Raw genomic sequence first — 16,363 nt, forward strand, 5'->3', positions numbered from 1 at the left:
ACCTCACACTCACTGCCATGCCAACATTCGCACTCTGTGAGGGGAGCAAAATGTGTGTGTGCGTGCGTGTGTGTGTGTGTGTGTGTGTGTGTGTGTGTGTGTGTAAAGTTGTGTGCACGAGAAAGAAACTGATCCTGGGGAGTAGGAAATTCATAACTCCTGTGTCTTCTACACTCTGACACTCATCTGATTATAATACATAATCCACTGTCCATAATAAAAAGCATGTGTTGGGACTGCTCCTATTCTTCTCGCCCTAATACCTGGCCTGGACAACCACGGGACTTGGAGGGATAGACATGTTCCCCCCAACACTCCTGCAAATCCACTGGAGTTCGGCAAATGAGCCTACGTGTAAGAGTGATGCCTGTTAGACTGAAATATAACACACTGAATTTTAAACCACTTTATTGTGGTATGATTGACGTATGAAGAGCTGTATGCAATTAATGTGCACCATTTGATGAGTTTAGAGAGAGTATACACTCTTGAGGCCATCAGCACAGGCTATGCCATAAACATATCCATTATCTCAAAAAGTTTCCTCCTACCCTCTTACTTATTATTATTATTATTATTTTGGTGGTAAGAATAGTTAGCAGCTATCTTCTTAGCAAAATGTTTGTAGTTAACAATACTGTATTATATATTTAAAATTCCTAGGACTTAATGTTGTTTATCTGAAATATTGTGCCCTTTGGCTAATACCTCCCCCTTTCTGCTTTCCCCCAGCCCCTGGCAATCACCGGTCTACTCTGCTTCTATGGGTTTGATTATTTTAGATTCCTCATATAAATGGTTCATGTATTATTTATCCACCTGTGTCTGGCTTGTTGCATTTAGCATAATGTCTGTCCTCCAGGTTCTTCCATGTTGTCACAAATGGTAAGATTCCCTTCCTTTTTACGGCTAAAAAATATTCCACTGTATGTGTATACCACATTTACTTTATCTCTTCATCCATCAATGGACACTTAGGTTGTATTCATGCCTTGGCTATTGTGAATAATTCTGCCATGAACATGGGAGTGTAGGTATCTCTTTGAGATCCTGATTTTAATTACTTTGAGAATATACCAGAAGTGGGATTGGTGGATCAGATAATAGTTCTATTTTTAATTTTTTGAGGAAGCTCTAAACTTTTCTTCATAGTGGCCATGAAAAATACATTCCCTTTTCTCTACAACATAATACACTTTTAATAAATGTCCTCACATCAAAGTCCAGTTGCATGACTTACTAATTTTTGACAGGACAGGCACCTCAGATTCATTTATCTGCAGGTCAGTTTTCCTGAGCCTTGCCACCAAACTTTGCTTGTCCTTCTTTGCCCCCTGTGCTGGTCAATGGCATCAAGATACTCCCAGGACTCAGGCCAGGAACTTGCAGGTAGTCCTTGATCCTCCCTTTGCTTCATCACCCAGTCAGTCACTTAGCAAGGCCCGGTAAATTTAATTCCACCTCTTCCACCTCTGTGGCTTTCTAAGTTGAGGTCCTCATTATTTCTATGTTCAGGCAACATAACTGTAAAAGCCTCTTCCCTGGCCTCCCTGCATCCGGAGCAGCCATGCCATGCGGTAACAGAGTGATCTAATTACACACCTTTATTGAAAATCCTTCCAGGGGGCTTGTGAAGTCCAGACAGAGTGGACAAGGTCCTGCCTGGTCTGACCCTGTCTCCCTTTCTAGCCTCAGCACCCACTACCTAGCATTTTGCATTTTGTGCTCTGATGATACCGAGTTACTTGTTGTTTCCCAGAAGAACTCTTCCAGGGCTCCGACCTGCACATCTGCATGTCCTTTGTCTAGAACTTTGCTTTGCAAAGTGTTATTATCTATGCTCATAATTTTTAAAAGATCCAATGTGATACTTTACATGAATATGGAAGAAGGCATGTAATAAAATATGTATTTCTGTATGTAAATGCTTGGGCACAGTACATACAGAGACATAACTGTGTAATGAAATGCTTGTCTAGATTCCTTGGGGATAGGCAGATACAAATGAAGACCGATTAAGGTGTATTGTACAGGTGACATGAATACTGGGAGCAATGAGACAGTCAGTGACATGACTTTTCAGGACAGTGAGCGACTCGAGCGACTCTTAGCAACGTTCAAGAGAGAGAACAAAACACAATCTTCCTTTGTCTTACAAGGGAGTCGGATTCCTGGAAAATGCAGTTTTTATTAAAACTGTGCAAAGCATTCTTTGTGTTTATACGTGATGGGAGTTAGGTTTTAGGCTCAGATAATCATAACCAGATTTTTCACCTACATAAATGTCTGACGGGACTGTCAAATGTCATTGGATGTAGGACAATTCTTTGTTATAAAGGATTGAACCATGCATAGCAGGGCACCTAGCATTTCTAGCCTCCATGCACTAAATGCTAGAACCGTCCTCCCATCAGTGACCACCAGGCATGCCCCTAATATTTCCAACCTTCCTGAGGGGGCAATACCTGTCCAGCTGGGCCCTACTGGCCAGCCAGTTACACTGTGAGACTTCTTTCAAGCCTCAGTTTTCAGTCAACCTACATCCCTGATGCATACACCCCCCCGGCTATTTCTGTTGATGGACTCTCTCAAATTAGAACACAGCTCTGTCCCGGCCCTCATCTTGAGGGAGGGCAGATGTGCGGGCAGGGATGGTTCTTAATTACCTTCACACCTCCCAGGGAATCACACCATCTGAAACTAGGTAAATGCTCAGCAAAGGCTGTTGAATAAATGACTTTAAAAAAAAATTAAAAGAACAACTCCAAGAGCATGTAGATTAGAGATATTGTCATCCATAACAACTGAATGCTTTCTAATACATCTACTTTACCCTGAAGATCGTGTGATAAAAATGGACAGCAGTTGGTAATCTTTCTTTCTTCTGCTTTTAACCATGAGTATTTCTGTATAGTCTTTATTCTTTCATTAAATATATTCAGTGCCAATTGTGTGTCAAGCACTGAGCTGCACATTCCTTTGAGGAATTCACAGTGTATCATGAGAAAGAGCTAAGTACATAACTCGGTATATTTAAATGTGACATTATGCCTCCCTGGTGGCACCAAAGGAGGAGTGATTAATGCTGATCAGGCGATTTGGGATCCACATCTTCCATATATAATAGTGCAAAGGTTCAAATTTAGGAAGCTCATACAGAGGTAAAGAAAAATGTGATTTATTCATTGATAACAGTTAACACAGTCTCTCAAAAACAAAACTGAGGACAGGCATTTCTTCAAAGTTTCACTGTCATGCCTATAACTCTGCCCTCTGTTGGGTGACAAGGAGCCCTTCTACAGACCTGACATCAACTGTTCAATTGGCCCTTCCAAATGGGATAGCATCATCCTAGAACTCTTCTCAGATAGGCAGTTTGCTATTAATACAGTTTTTTTCTCACTAATGTACTGTTTGGTACTTGTGCCCTGAGGAAATTTTCTACTAAAAAATGCACTTCTTACATTCAAATAGTAAATAGAGTAGGTCTAGAAAATATTTTTACTTTTAAGGGTGGGTTGTGGGGATTGTGGTAAAAAATTGAAAAAGAAAGACTTGACAATTCTAATTTCTAAGAATTACAACATGTATTCCTGCCTGGTTCTTCTCTGTCCATTCCACAGCTCCTGGTATGGCTGAAGCATATAACAAATATTTTTCAAATGAATTAATCAATGACTACATAAATAAAGTGTTCTATATCCCCATGTGTTCCAAGCTTCAGCATTTTTATCAAAATTACTAAGCTTTAGCAAAGTCAGAAATGTTAAGGAAAGCAACTGTGAAGGGCTTTCCTTCCCATCCTGGGGTGAATGCGGTCTTTGAGGCACTGAGAGTCTCTGTCAGGGAATGCTGTGACCTCCCGAACCCAGCACAAAGGTGGCCTGTTTTGTTTTCCTATTTTTCTTCACTGGTTTCATGAGCTCGTGCCAGCTGAGTCTCGATGGTGCACGCTTTACACTTGAATGAAACACTCCCTGCCCTCGGTTCTGGGAGCTCCACTCTGCTGCCTCCATCTGCTGCTTCAGATAAATGTTCATATTCTAAATATATTACTATCTGCTCACTCCCAAAGTGATTTGCTGGCTCTCCACACAGCAAACAATCCCACTGACACAGAGCACTTCTTGGGTAGAAAGAATTGGGGCAGACAGAAGACATATCTCCCAGTGAGGACAGATGATAAAGAAGAGGGAGGAAACTGCCTGGAGAGGCTAGTGACAGAGGCCATCCCTGTGTCCAGCAGGTCTCAGGGGCCTTCAGGATCAGGGCACAGCTCCTGGGCATCTACACAGAGGGAGAGCCTGTCTGACGTATGGCCATTCTGAGAGTGAAGCTGAAGAAATGCTCTGCTTTTTTTCTAAAAACAGTTGAACATTCACAGTCTGGCTGGCTGACAACCCTCCCTAGTGAATAACCTCCAAGAAACCAAGATACACAGGAATTTGCCTCCAGCCCTCAAAGTCTCCTCGGGCACATATACCATTTAAGCAGCTCTTCCGAGTCCCCAGCTGGCAGTTGCCTCTCTTCCAGTGTTTCTTCCTTCCAGCAACTGATCTCTAGCCAGCATAATCACCAACTGCATTTGGGAAAGATGGAGTAATGCAGCGTGCAAGGTCTCCCTGAAGAACACGATCACAGCAGAAGCTGCCAGGGTAGATGTTGGTTCTTTCACAGTTGTGGAATCACAGAATATTAGAGCTAGAGGGAGAGTTAGGAACATCTCATCTAATTCCTTTATATTAAAGGCGTCTTAAAATTTCATGTCCTGACACCCTTTCCCAGCCCCCCCAACAGGCTTCCCCTCCAGCTTTCCCCATGCAGTAGTGGTGACTCCATTTCCCCAGTTTCTCAGGCCAAAGCTTTAGAGATGTCCTTGATTCCGTGGTTTTTCTCATTCCCCACATCTGGCTCAACAGCAAATCCTGTGGGCTCTACCTTCATGTCACCAGTATCTCACCCCTTCTGCCCTGTCCCCTGCTACAACCCTGGTAGAGCCACCCTCCATTTCTCCTTTGGACTATCACAATAACTCCAGGATCAGCTTGTGTCAAACCTGGCTCGCCACCCATTTTTGAAAAAATATTCTGTTGGGATGCACCCACACTCAGTAATGACCTTGTGCTATGGCAGCAGGGTCAAGGAGTTGCAACAGAGACCTCCTGACCTGCTAAAGACATTTACCATCTCTGCCCGACCCATGAAACAGCCTATTCAATTGAAAGTTGAATAATATCACTGCCCTGCTCAAAACCCTCTCACTCAGAGTGAAAATTAACTCTTATTGGGTCCTGTGTGAACTGGTACCCCCCAGCCCCCTGTTTTCTGACTTTATCCCCTACTATGTTAACTCTCATCTGACCATACTCCCTGCCCCCAGGTCCCCCTACCTCCTCCATCCCCTGCTCCTTCTCAAACAAGCCAGGTGAGCTCCTGATGAAGTATCTTGAATTACTGTACCTTCTGCCAGAAATGACCTCCACACTGACATCTGCCTAGCTTACTCACACTTTACTCTTTACTTAAATTCACCTTCTGCTGAGCCTTCTATGGCAACCTTATTTACAATGGCTCCCTCCCCATCCCCTTTCATTGCTTTATTTTTCTTCATAGCATCTATCAGTACATAACGTACCACATTTCCCTCATTTATTGTGCCTGTTGTCTCTCCCCAGCTCCCCACTAAAATGCAAGCTCCACCAGGGCAGGGTTTTGTCTGATATGTTTTCCTGATACACCACCCCCAATGCCTAGGCATGTATTAGGTGTTCAATAACTATTTTTGAATAAATAAACAAATCTTTGGAAGTAGTAATGCTGCAGCATATGTCATATGTATCAGTGTCTCAGCAAAGATTTCTACAAACACTCTTCTTAGGAAAGAATTGCAAGGATTTCTAGGCAGAAATGACCTACGGACTTGGGGAGGCACTTTATTTCCCACTTTGCTATTTCCATCTTATTTTTACCATATAACTAGTATCCTTGTGCTATTCCTTGAGCTATGGCTATAGTTTCCATAGTATTTCAGATCTCATTCTTTTTCACCTATCATTATTAAAACAGATCTCTCTGGCTTCTATTACCAAAAAATTTTGGCCAATTCTCTTCTAAGCTGATAAACTCATTAAACCCCAAATATTAATGAATAATAATGTCTCTACCTCCTAGAAAATAATTTGCATTTAAACAACTTTCAGTGCCTGAATCCAAAGAGGTCAGTCATGTGGGAATTCTCAGCAGGAAAAAGGCCTGGGCCAGCTGGGGTAGTCATGGAGAGGTCCCTGCAGCAAAATCAGATCACAGCCCATCAGCAGCTGTGCACTCTGCCACGACAGGGTGAAAGCAGCCATGTATACTCTCATCGGAGTGTGTGCATTCAGATATGTGGGGTGTCAATTAGAGGCACTGAGAACATCTTAACTTGCATGGAAATGAGCCTGTCACTTGTGATAGATGTACACACTTACATGTATTACTATCGATTCCTTCCCTTAGTGCCTTGATAGCTTTTTATCTAGCTTACAGTCCCACCAGCACAAAGCCAGTTGGGGAGGAAAAAGCAGCTCAGTCCCCAAATAGGCAAGACAGAAAGAGGGTGACTACTGGAGCACAAATTACAAGCATGTTTCATTGGCCTTCTGGGGCCATATTTACCATACTCCACAACACAGTGAGGGTTCTGAGAATGGACAGGAGGAAAAGATTGAGAAAGGCAATCTTTTTACCAAAAAAGGACAAAAAAAAAATCTTGGTTCACAGGATTTTGTGCTGTGCAAGGAAACTAGGAGACTTTTTTAGGTAATCCAGTACCAAGAGGCAAAATTAAGACAATCATCTGAACAGTTGAAGAAGAGGAATATATCCATAAGCAAAACTGACTAATCTGTCCATCAGGAGCTCCTTTTACATCCCTAAAAGAAGGACTGCTCATGTATATTCCCTGGAAAAGAATGCCTTAAGATGAGTCCTTTACCTTAGTTTACCAAAGCCAGCTCCAGATGGTCTATCCTGTGTGGTTGTGAAAAATGAACAAATCACTTCCTTTTGAATTATGATAGAGAATGACTCCTTTCTCCCCTCCAACACGTACTGCCCTGTAGGTGCCTCTGAATTTGGCATCTGGTGAAATGGGCATTGATCTGTCGTTCCTCCAGGGAATCCTCCCATTTCATTTCTTCTTCATTCTTTAGACAAAGAGACACGCTTATGTAATCAAATGGAAGATTTCTACATTTTATCAATGTGTCATCTCGTAAGTGGAAACTCACAAGAGATTAGCTCAGATTTCAGATACTAAGTACCTTGATGGACATACAAAAGGTAGTTTGTAAACTACAGTGCAACCAGACTACTTTACTCTTCTAAACTCACTAAATGTAGAACTAAGGTGATCCTCAAGCCACTCTGAAATGCACATTGGTTTCTATCAGATCAGAGTAGGATATGTGGTTCTTCACCATGAGATACTGGAGAAACCCTGCTTCCATCTGAGAGGCTTCTCTTTTAGCTGATACAATTTTATTTTTATCTCCTAGCTCAATGAGCACTTGTGACCTATAGCTAAAATACATAAAATGCCCCCTCGGTCAGGAGACAACCAAGGTTCCAAAAAATTCTCCACTGTATATTAGGTGGGTCTTTCCCACCAATTCAAAGGGGACAGAGGAGTTGATAACACATTTATCAAATTGGATCACTCCAAGGAGGGCCATCTGACTTCCGAGGTCAGATCTTAAGCCAATAGTGCTCATACTCTTTTTTCAATTTTCAGACTTTACTTATTTATTTTTATTGAAGTGTAGTTGATGCAATATTGTATTAATTTCAAGTGTACAACATAGTGATTGGACATTTGTATATATTACAAAATGCCATGATAAACATAGTTACCATCTGTTATCCCACAAAGTTATTAGAATATTATTGACTATATTCCCCATGCTATATTTGACACCCCCATGATATTTCATAACTGGAAGTTTGTACCTATTGATCTTTTTCACCTATTTTGGCCATTCCCCTAGCCCTTCCCCTCTGGCAATCATCAATTTGTTCTGTGTCTATGTATCTGTCTTTGTTTCCTTTTGTTTGTTCATTAGTTTTGTTCTTCAGAGTCTACATGTAAGTGAAATGATATAATATTCATTTCTCTGTGTTTTACCTATTTCACTTAGCATATCTTCTAGCTCCATCCATGTTGTTGCAAATGACAAAATTTTGTTCTTTTATATGGCTAATATTTGTGTGTGTATATATATACCATATCTCCAAATTTATTCATCTATCTATGGACACTTAGGTTATTTCCATATTTTGGCTACTGTAAATAATGTGATGAACATGGACGTGCATGTATCTTTTTGAAGAGAGTTTTTGTTTTCTTTAGGTAAATACCCAGAAATGAAATGCTGGATTGTATGGTAGTTCTATTTTTAATTTCTTCAGGAACCTCCATAGTGCTTTCCAGAGAGGCTGCACCACTATGCATTTACCTTTCCCACCAAAAGTGCACAAGGCTTCCCTTTTCTCCACATCCTCAATAACACTTGTTATTTCTTGTCTTTTCGATACTAGCCATTCTGACATGCATGAGGTGATATCTCATTGTGGTTTTGATTTTCATTTCCCTGATGATTAGTGATGTTGAGCATCTTCTCATGTGTCTGTTGGCTGTCTGTATGTCTTCTTTGGAAAAATATCTATGCAGGTCCTCTGCCATTTTTTAATTGGATGGTTTGGTTTTTTTGGTATTGAGTTTTATGAGTTTTTATGTAATTTGGATATCAATCCCTAATCAGATACACCATTTGCAAATATCATCCTCCATTCAATAGATTGTCTTTGTGCTTTGTTGATGGTTCCTTTGCTGTGAAAAAAAGCTTTTTAGATTAGTGTAGTCCCAATTGTTTATTTTTGCTTTTGTTGCCCTTGCTTGAGGAGGCAGATTCAAAAAAATACATAATATGAAGACCAACATCCAAGTTTACTACTTATGTTTTCTTTTAGACATTTTATGGTTTCCAGTCTTGCATTTAGGTCTTAACTTATTTGGAGTTTATCTTTGTATATGGTGTAAGATAGTGGTCCAGTTTCATTCTTTTTCCTTTTGCTGTCATTTGTTTAACACCATTTATTGAACAGAGTGTCTTTTCTCCATTGTATATGCCTCCTCTGTTATACATTATCTGACCATATGTGCGGGTTTATTTCTGGATTCTCTATTCTGTTCCTTTGATCTGTGTGTCTAGTTTTGTACATACCATACTGCTTTGATTACTTTAATTCTGTAGTATAGTTTTAAATGTGGGAGCACAATACCTGTTGCTTTGTTCTTTATTCTCAAGATTGCTTTGTATACTCAGGGTCTTCAATAGTTCCAAATAAATTTTAGGATTATCTTTTCTAGATCTGTGAAAAATGCTATTGGCATTTTGATAGGGATTGTACTGAATCTGTAGACTGCTTTGGGTCGTATGGCAATTATAATAATAATTAATATAGTAATTAAGAATATTAATTAATCCATTGCATGAGCATGGTATGTCTTTCCATTTACTTGTGTTATCTTCACTTTCTTTTATCAATGTCTTATAGTTGTCAGAGTAGAGGTCTTTCACCAACTTTGTGAAAATTTATTTCTAGGTATTTTATTATTTTTGATGCAACTGTAAATAGGATTGTTTTCTTAATTTTTTCTATTTTTTTATTTATATATAGAAACACAACAGATTTATGTATATTGATTTTGTATCCTGATACTTTATTGCATTCATTCATGTATTAAGTAGAACAGTTTTTTGGTGGAGTCTTTAGGGTTTCTATATATTGTATCATCTGCAATAGTGACAATTTTACTCCTTTTTTGTACCAATTTAGATGTCTTTTATTTCTTTTTCTTGTCATATTACTACAGCTAGGACTTCCAGTACTATGTTGAATGAAAGTGGTGACAGTGGGCATCCTCATCTTGTTCCTGATCTTAGACAAAAAGCTTCCAGGTTTTCTCCATTGAGTATGATGCTGCTGTGGGTTTGTTCCATATAACCTTCATTATGTTGGGGCATGTTCCCTCTGGTCACATTTTGTTGAGAGTTTTTATTATGAATGGATGTTGAATTTTGCCAAATGCTTTTTCTTATTTTTTGGAATAATCATATGGTTTTTAATCCTTCATTTTGTTAATTTTGTGTATCACACTGATTGATTTGTGGATGTTGAATCATTCTTGTATCCCTGGAATATATTCCACTTGGTGTTGTGAATTATCCTTTTAATACATTGTTGAATTCAGTTCGCTAATATATTGCTGAGGATTTTTGCATTTCTGTTTAGATCAGGGATATTGGCCTATAATTTTCTTCTTTTGTAGTGTCTTTTTCTGGTTTTGGTATCAGGCTGGCTTCATAGAATGAGTTTAGAAACGTTCCTTCCTCTTCATTTTTTTGGAGTAGTTTGAGAAGGATAGGTATTAACTCTTCTTTTAATAGAGTTTAACTCAGAAGCCATATGGTTCTGGACTTTGGTTTGTTGGGAGTTTTCTGATTACCAATCAAATTAGTAATTTTTAATTACTAATAATTGGTCTGTTCAGATTTTCTATTTTTTCCTGCTTCAGTCTTGGAAGATCATGGATTTCTAGGAATTTATCCAGTTTCTTCTAGGTTGTACAATTTGTTGGGAGTATAATTTTCCATAGTATTTTCTGACAGTCTTTCATATTTCTGTGATGTCAGTTATAACTTCTCTTTCATTTCTGATTTTGTTTATTTGAGTCGTCTCTTTTTTCTTGATAAATCTGGCTAAATTGATAACAATTTCATTTATCTTTTCAAAGGACCAACTCTTCATTTCATGATCTTTTCTATTGTTTTCTTAGTCTCTATTTTCACTCTTTTTATTATTTCCTTCCTTCTATTAACTTTGGACATTGTTTTTCTTTTTCTAGTTTCTTTAGGTATATGGTTAGATTGTTTATTCAAGATTTTTGTTTATTGAGGTAGGCCTGTACCACTACAAACTTCCCTGTTAGAACTGTTTTTGCTATGTTTCAAAGATTTTAGAATATTTTGTTTTCATTTTCATTTGTCTCAAGGTATATTTTAGTTTCTTATTGATTTTTTTCACTGACCCATTGGTTGTTCAGTAGCATGTTTTTTAACCTCCAAATATTTGTTTTTTTCTTGTAATTGATTTCTAGCTTCATATAATTGTGGCTGGAAAAGATGCTTGATATAATTTCAATCTTTCTAAATTTATTGAGACATTTTGTGGCCTAACTTGCGATCTATCCTGGAGAATGTTCCATGTACACTTGAAAAGAATGTTTATTCTGCTGTTTTGGGATGGAATGTTCTGTATATATCTGCCAAGTCCATCTAGTCTAATATCATTCAATGCAGTGTTTTTTTATTGATTTTCTATCTGAATGATTTATCCACTGATGGAAGTGCAGTGTCAAAGTCCCCTACTATTATTGTCAATTTCTCCCTTTATGTCTGTTAAAATGTGCTTTATGTGTTTAGGTACTCCTACTGATGTGTATAGATATTTACAATTGTTAGATTGATCTTTTATTATTGGATTGATCTTTTTCTCATTATATAATGTCCTTTGTCTCTTGTTACAAAGTCACTTGGTCTGACATAAGTATTGTTAATCCAGCTTTTTTTTCTTCATTTCCATTGGCATGGAATAGCTTTTTCCACCCTTTCACTTTCAGTCTGGATGTCTTTTTTCATCTAATATTAATTTCCTGTAGGCAACATATGGATGGGTTTAATTGTTTTTATCCATTTTGCCACCCTCTGTCTTTGGATTGGAGCACTTAATCAATTTACATTTAAAGTAATTATTGATAGGTGTGTACTTATTGCCATTTTAAAAATTGTTTTGTGGTTGTTTTTGTAGCTCTTTTCAGGTCTTTTTTCTTCTCTTTCTCTTTTCCCTTGTGATTTGATGACTTTCTTTAGCATTATGTTTGGATTCCTTTCTCTTTTATTTTTTGTGTATCTATTATAGGTTTTTAGTTTGTGATTACCATGAGGTTCATATATAACACCTATGTATATAGCATGCTGTTTTACATTTATGATTGCTTTAAGTTTGAATACATTATAAAAACACACATTTTTACTGCCCCGCCCATGTTTTATGTATCTGACATCATATTTCACATCTTTTTGCTTTGTGTATCCTTTAACTAATTAATAGATATGGTTGATTTTACTACTTTTGTCTTGTATCCATCATATTAACTTTAGAACTGATTGATCTACTGTCTTTAGTATATGTTTACTTTTACTAGTGAAATGTTTTCTGTCGTAATTTTCTTACTTCTAGTTATGGCCTTTTCTTTTCTACTTAAAGAAATCCCTTTAACATTTCTTATAAGTCCAGTTTAGTAGTGGTGAACTTCTTTAACTATTGTTTGCCTGAGAAAGTCTACTTCTCCTTTAATTTTGAATGACAACCTTGTCAGGTAGACCATTCTTGGTTGTAGGTTTTTCCACTCAGCACTTTGAATATATCATGCCACTCCCTTCCAGCTTGCAAAGTTTGTGCTGAAAAACCAGTTAATAGTTTTATGGGTGTTCCCTTGTATGTAACTATTCTCTTTTTTTCTTGATGCCTTTAAGACTTTTTTATCTTTAATCTTTGACATTTTAGTTATTATGTATCTTGGTTTAGACCTCTTTGGTTTCATCTTATTTGGGGCTCTCTCTAATTCTTGGACCTAGATATTTGTTTCCTTTCCCAAGTTAGGGAAGTTTTCACCTGTTATTTGTTCAAACAAGTCTCCTGCCCTTTTCGCTCTTTCTTCTCCTTCACATATCTCTATAATGTAATCTGGCTCTGTGGCTTAGGTGGCTAAAGCACCTGTCTCACAAATATATCACTATAATGTGAATGTTAGTACACTTGATGTTGTCCTGGAGATATCCTAATCTATCTTAATTTCTTAAAATTATTTTTTCTTTTTGCTGTTCAGCTTGGATGATTTCTACTACCTGGTCTTCAGATTGCTGATCCATTCTTTTGCATCCTGTAATCTGCTGTTGATTCCCTCTAGTGTATTTTTCATTTCAGTTTTTATATTTTTCATCTCTGATTGGTTCATTTTATATTTTTTATCTTTGTTGAAGTTCTCACTGTATTCACCCATTCTTTTCCCAAGTTCAGTGAGTACCTTTATGACCATTATTTTGAACTCTTTTTCAAGTAGTTTGCTTATCTGCATTTCATTTAGGTCTTTTCCTGTGGTTTTGCATTATTCTTTTGTTTGGAACGTATTCCTCTGTCTCCTTATTTTGCCTGCCTCTTGTTGTTTGTTTCAGTGTATTTGGTAGGTCACCTACATCTCCTGGTCTTGAAAGCAGTGTCCTTAAATAGAAGGCATCCTGTGGGGCCCAGAAGTACAGCCACCCCTGGTCACCAGAATCAGGAGCTACAGGGTGTTCTTTGTGTGGATTTCACATGTCTTCCTGTTATGGCCTGGCCGTGGCTGCTCCTGGTGTGCTGGTGGGTGGGGTTAGCCCCCAGCATGGCTGGCTGTGAGGCCCATAAAAGTGTTGCAGGCATATAGGTGCACAGGGCTTCCTCCCTCACTGGGGCAGTAGTACTTTGGAGGCGTGCTAGTCCCAGCTGATGCTGCCTACTGTGTGTAGTGAGGTGGGAGCCTCTGTGAAGAGGTGCCTGCTGGAGCAGGTAGGTCGGGCAGGGTGGGTCCACAGAAGAAGACCAGGATGGGGCAAGTCATGCTAACCAGGTAGATAGAGAGTGTCAGAACTGGCCCCTGTATCAGGCAGCTGGACCCTGATCATCTACCATCAATAAGTAAACTTCATGAGGCACTGTACCTCCAAGCAAGCATCAGGGCAGCTACTCTGAAGGACAAGAAAAATTGTGCCTTCCAGCACTTCCATTCCCAGAGAAAGTTCCTAAGGATCCCTGCTCCTCTGGCACATGGCCTAAAATTAGTCAATAAATCTTCATGTATGGCCTGGGTGCTTTTTAAACTGACACCTCTGTGCTGGTCTTGGAGAAAGTGAGACTGTGCATGGATCTTTTAGGAGCAGAGTCTTGGTTTCCCACAGTGTTCTGGTGATCCCAGAGCTAAACCCCACTGGATTTCAAAGCTCCCAGAGTTAAGCAGTGCCTCTCACACTTTAGTGTGCACTAGAATCACCTGAAAATTCCTTAATACACAGAAAGTTAGGCCCCACTCTGGAGTTCCTGGTTTAGTAGGTTTGGGGTACAGCCCAAGAATTTGCATTTCTAACAAATTTCTAGTTGCTATAGTTGCTGCTGATCTAGGTGCCACACTCTGAGAACTGCCCTCCTAAGCCAAGTGTTCATACAACTTTTTCCTTTCCTCCTACTGTGTGGTTCACAGATCCTGTGGTTGGGGAAGCGAGGGTTGAAGGTGCAGCCACTACAGCAGAAGCTGGCATGTGGGACCCTGCGATTTCACGCTGCCATTCAAGACTAACAGAGAAGTGAGGTTAAAGCCACATGGAATCATAACCACATGGAATCAGGCATTCTTTTTCATGATTCCAAATACATACATCTGCCTTGTCTGGCAGTTTGATCCTAGTTTATCCACGTCACTTTTAAAGCCCATCTGATGATAGTTTGATTCCGTTGGCCCACACCCATAGCAATTAGACCAGTATTAGAGAGAAGGAGATTGGCAGATGTACCCAGAGAACTCATGTAGCATCAATAAGCAAACTTCACGAGGCACTGTGCTTCCAAAAATTTTGTGTATGTGACCACAGCAGGTCAGGGAGAACACAGCTAGAGAGCCCTGGTTTAGGCAGAGAACAAGATTTCTCTGCAGACGTTCTGGCTGTTGCAGGAGGGGTACTCTTCAGAGATTGTCACCTGAAACACACACAGCTGCTCTGCAGCTCATTTCAAAGAACACCCATAGGCTCCAGCCAGCACGTTTTTTTTTTTTCCTAGAACACTTGCCCCTCTAAGGATACAACAGGCAGTGTTTAATCTATTTCTTTCTCCACCTCGGCCCCAAACAGGAACACTGATGTAGTAAAATGTTGCCAGTGCAGTTGGGACTAAGAGGAACAGTGAGCCTGCAGAATGGTGTTGGTGAATGTTACTATTTAAGGGTGTATATAAGAAAGGAAGTGGGGAGCTGCTGGGAATATCACTGAAGGGCAGTTAAATACTGTAGATGGTATCCATCAGGAGAGATGACACATTGATTTCTATTCTTGTGTTTCCTTTATAGGTCAGCTGTAGCTCTACTCTGCTTTGTCCTCACTCCAGGGCCCAGGCAGAGGGAGCAGCCACTGTCTGGAGCGTTACGGGTTGCCGTGGTGGAGGGAAAGAGGAAGTGGCAAGTTGCACACTAGGTCTTCTGCTTTTGCCCAGAAGTAACACATTTGACTGGCTGTAGTGGGTTAAATACCCCTTCAAATGTGATGTTATTTAGAAATAGGGTCTTTGCAATTGTATTTAGTTAAGGATCTGACGATGATACCACACTGGATTTAGGGTGGGCTCTACATCCAATGACTGGTGCTCCATCATTGGACAAAAGAGGACATACAGACAGAGAAGGCCATGTGAAGACAGAGGCAGAAACTGGAGTGTTCAGTTAAAGCCAAGAAACTCCAAGGACTGCCAAGATCTATCAGAAGCCAAGAAGAGGGAAGGAAGGATTCTTCTCTAGAGCCTTCAGAGGGAGTGTGGCTCTGCTGACGTCTTGATTTCAGACTTCCAGCTATCTTTTGTTTTAAGTGCTCATTGACGGTACCTTGTTAGGGCAGCCCTAGAAAATTAACACACTGGGCAAAGTCAGTCACATTATCACACCCAATTTCAAGGGGATGGGGCGGGCTGATCACCCCATTCTGGACAGTCCCTCTTGGCTCAACTTTCCACCCTTCCTTACTACACTCTAAACCTGGAAAGCTAAACTTCAAGAACTGCAGGAACAGATTCTTCCCCCTCTGACTTCTGGTTGAGATTTGCCCACAGCAGCAGGTCAGAGGAAGGGAGGGATGAAGGCAGAGTATTTTGGTGCCTTCCTCTCCCCCAAGCTGGTAGTGCCTGAGTCCCTCCATCAGAGGCCACAGCTGCTGCCAGGCAGCCCTCTTTCAGGTTCCCTTTCCTCCCAGGGCTCTGCTAACCATTTCTCCCCCTTGCGCTTCCAGACAGACCTAGGGACGTAGAGATAATACCGTTGTTAGCTAACAATACTGCCATTCCTCTTCAATTTCCCTTAACCCTGCCCACACCCTTGTAAACGTTTCTTTATTGATTGCCTCTAAATAACTTCATATGAGTGTGTTCCATCTGTTTTCTGCTAAAGCCATTGGAAACACATATCAGG

The sequence above is a fragment of the Manis javanica genome, chromosome 3 (genome assembly GCF_040802235.1).
Source record: "Manis javanica isolate MJ-LG chromosome 3, MJ_LKY, whole genome shotgun sequence".
Lineage (NCBI taxonomy): Eukaryota > Metazoa > Chordata > Mammalia > Pholidota > Manidae > Manis > Manis javanica.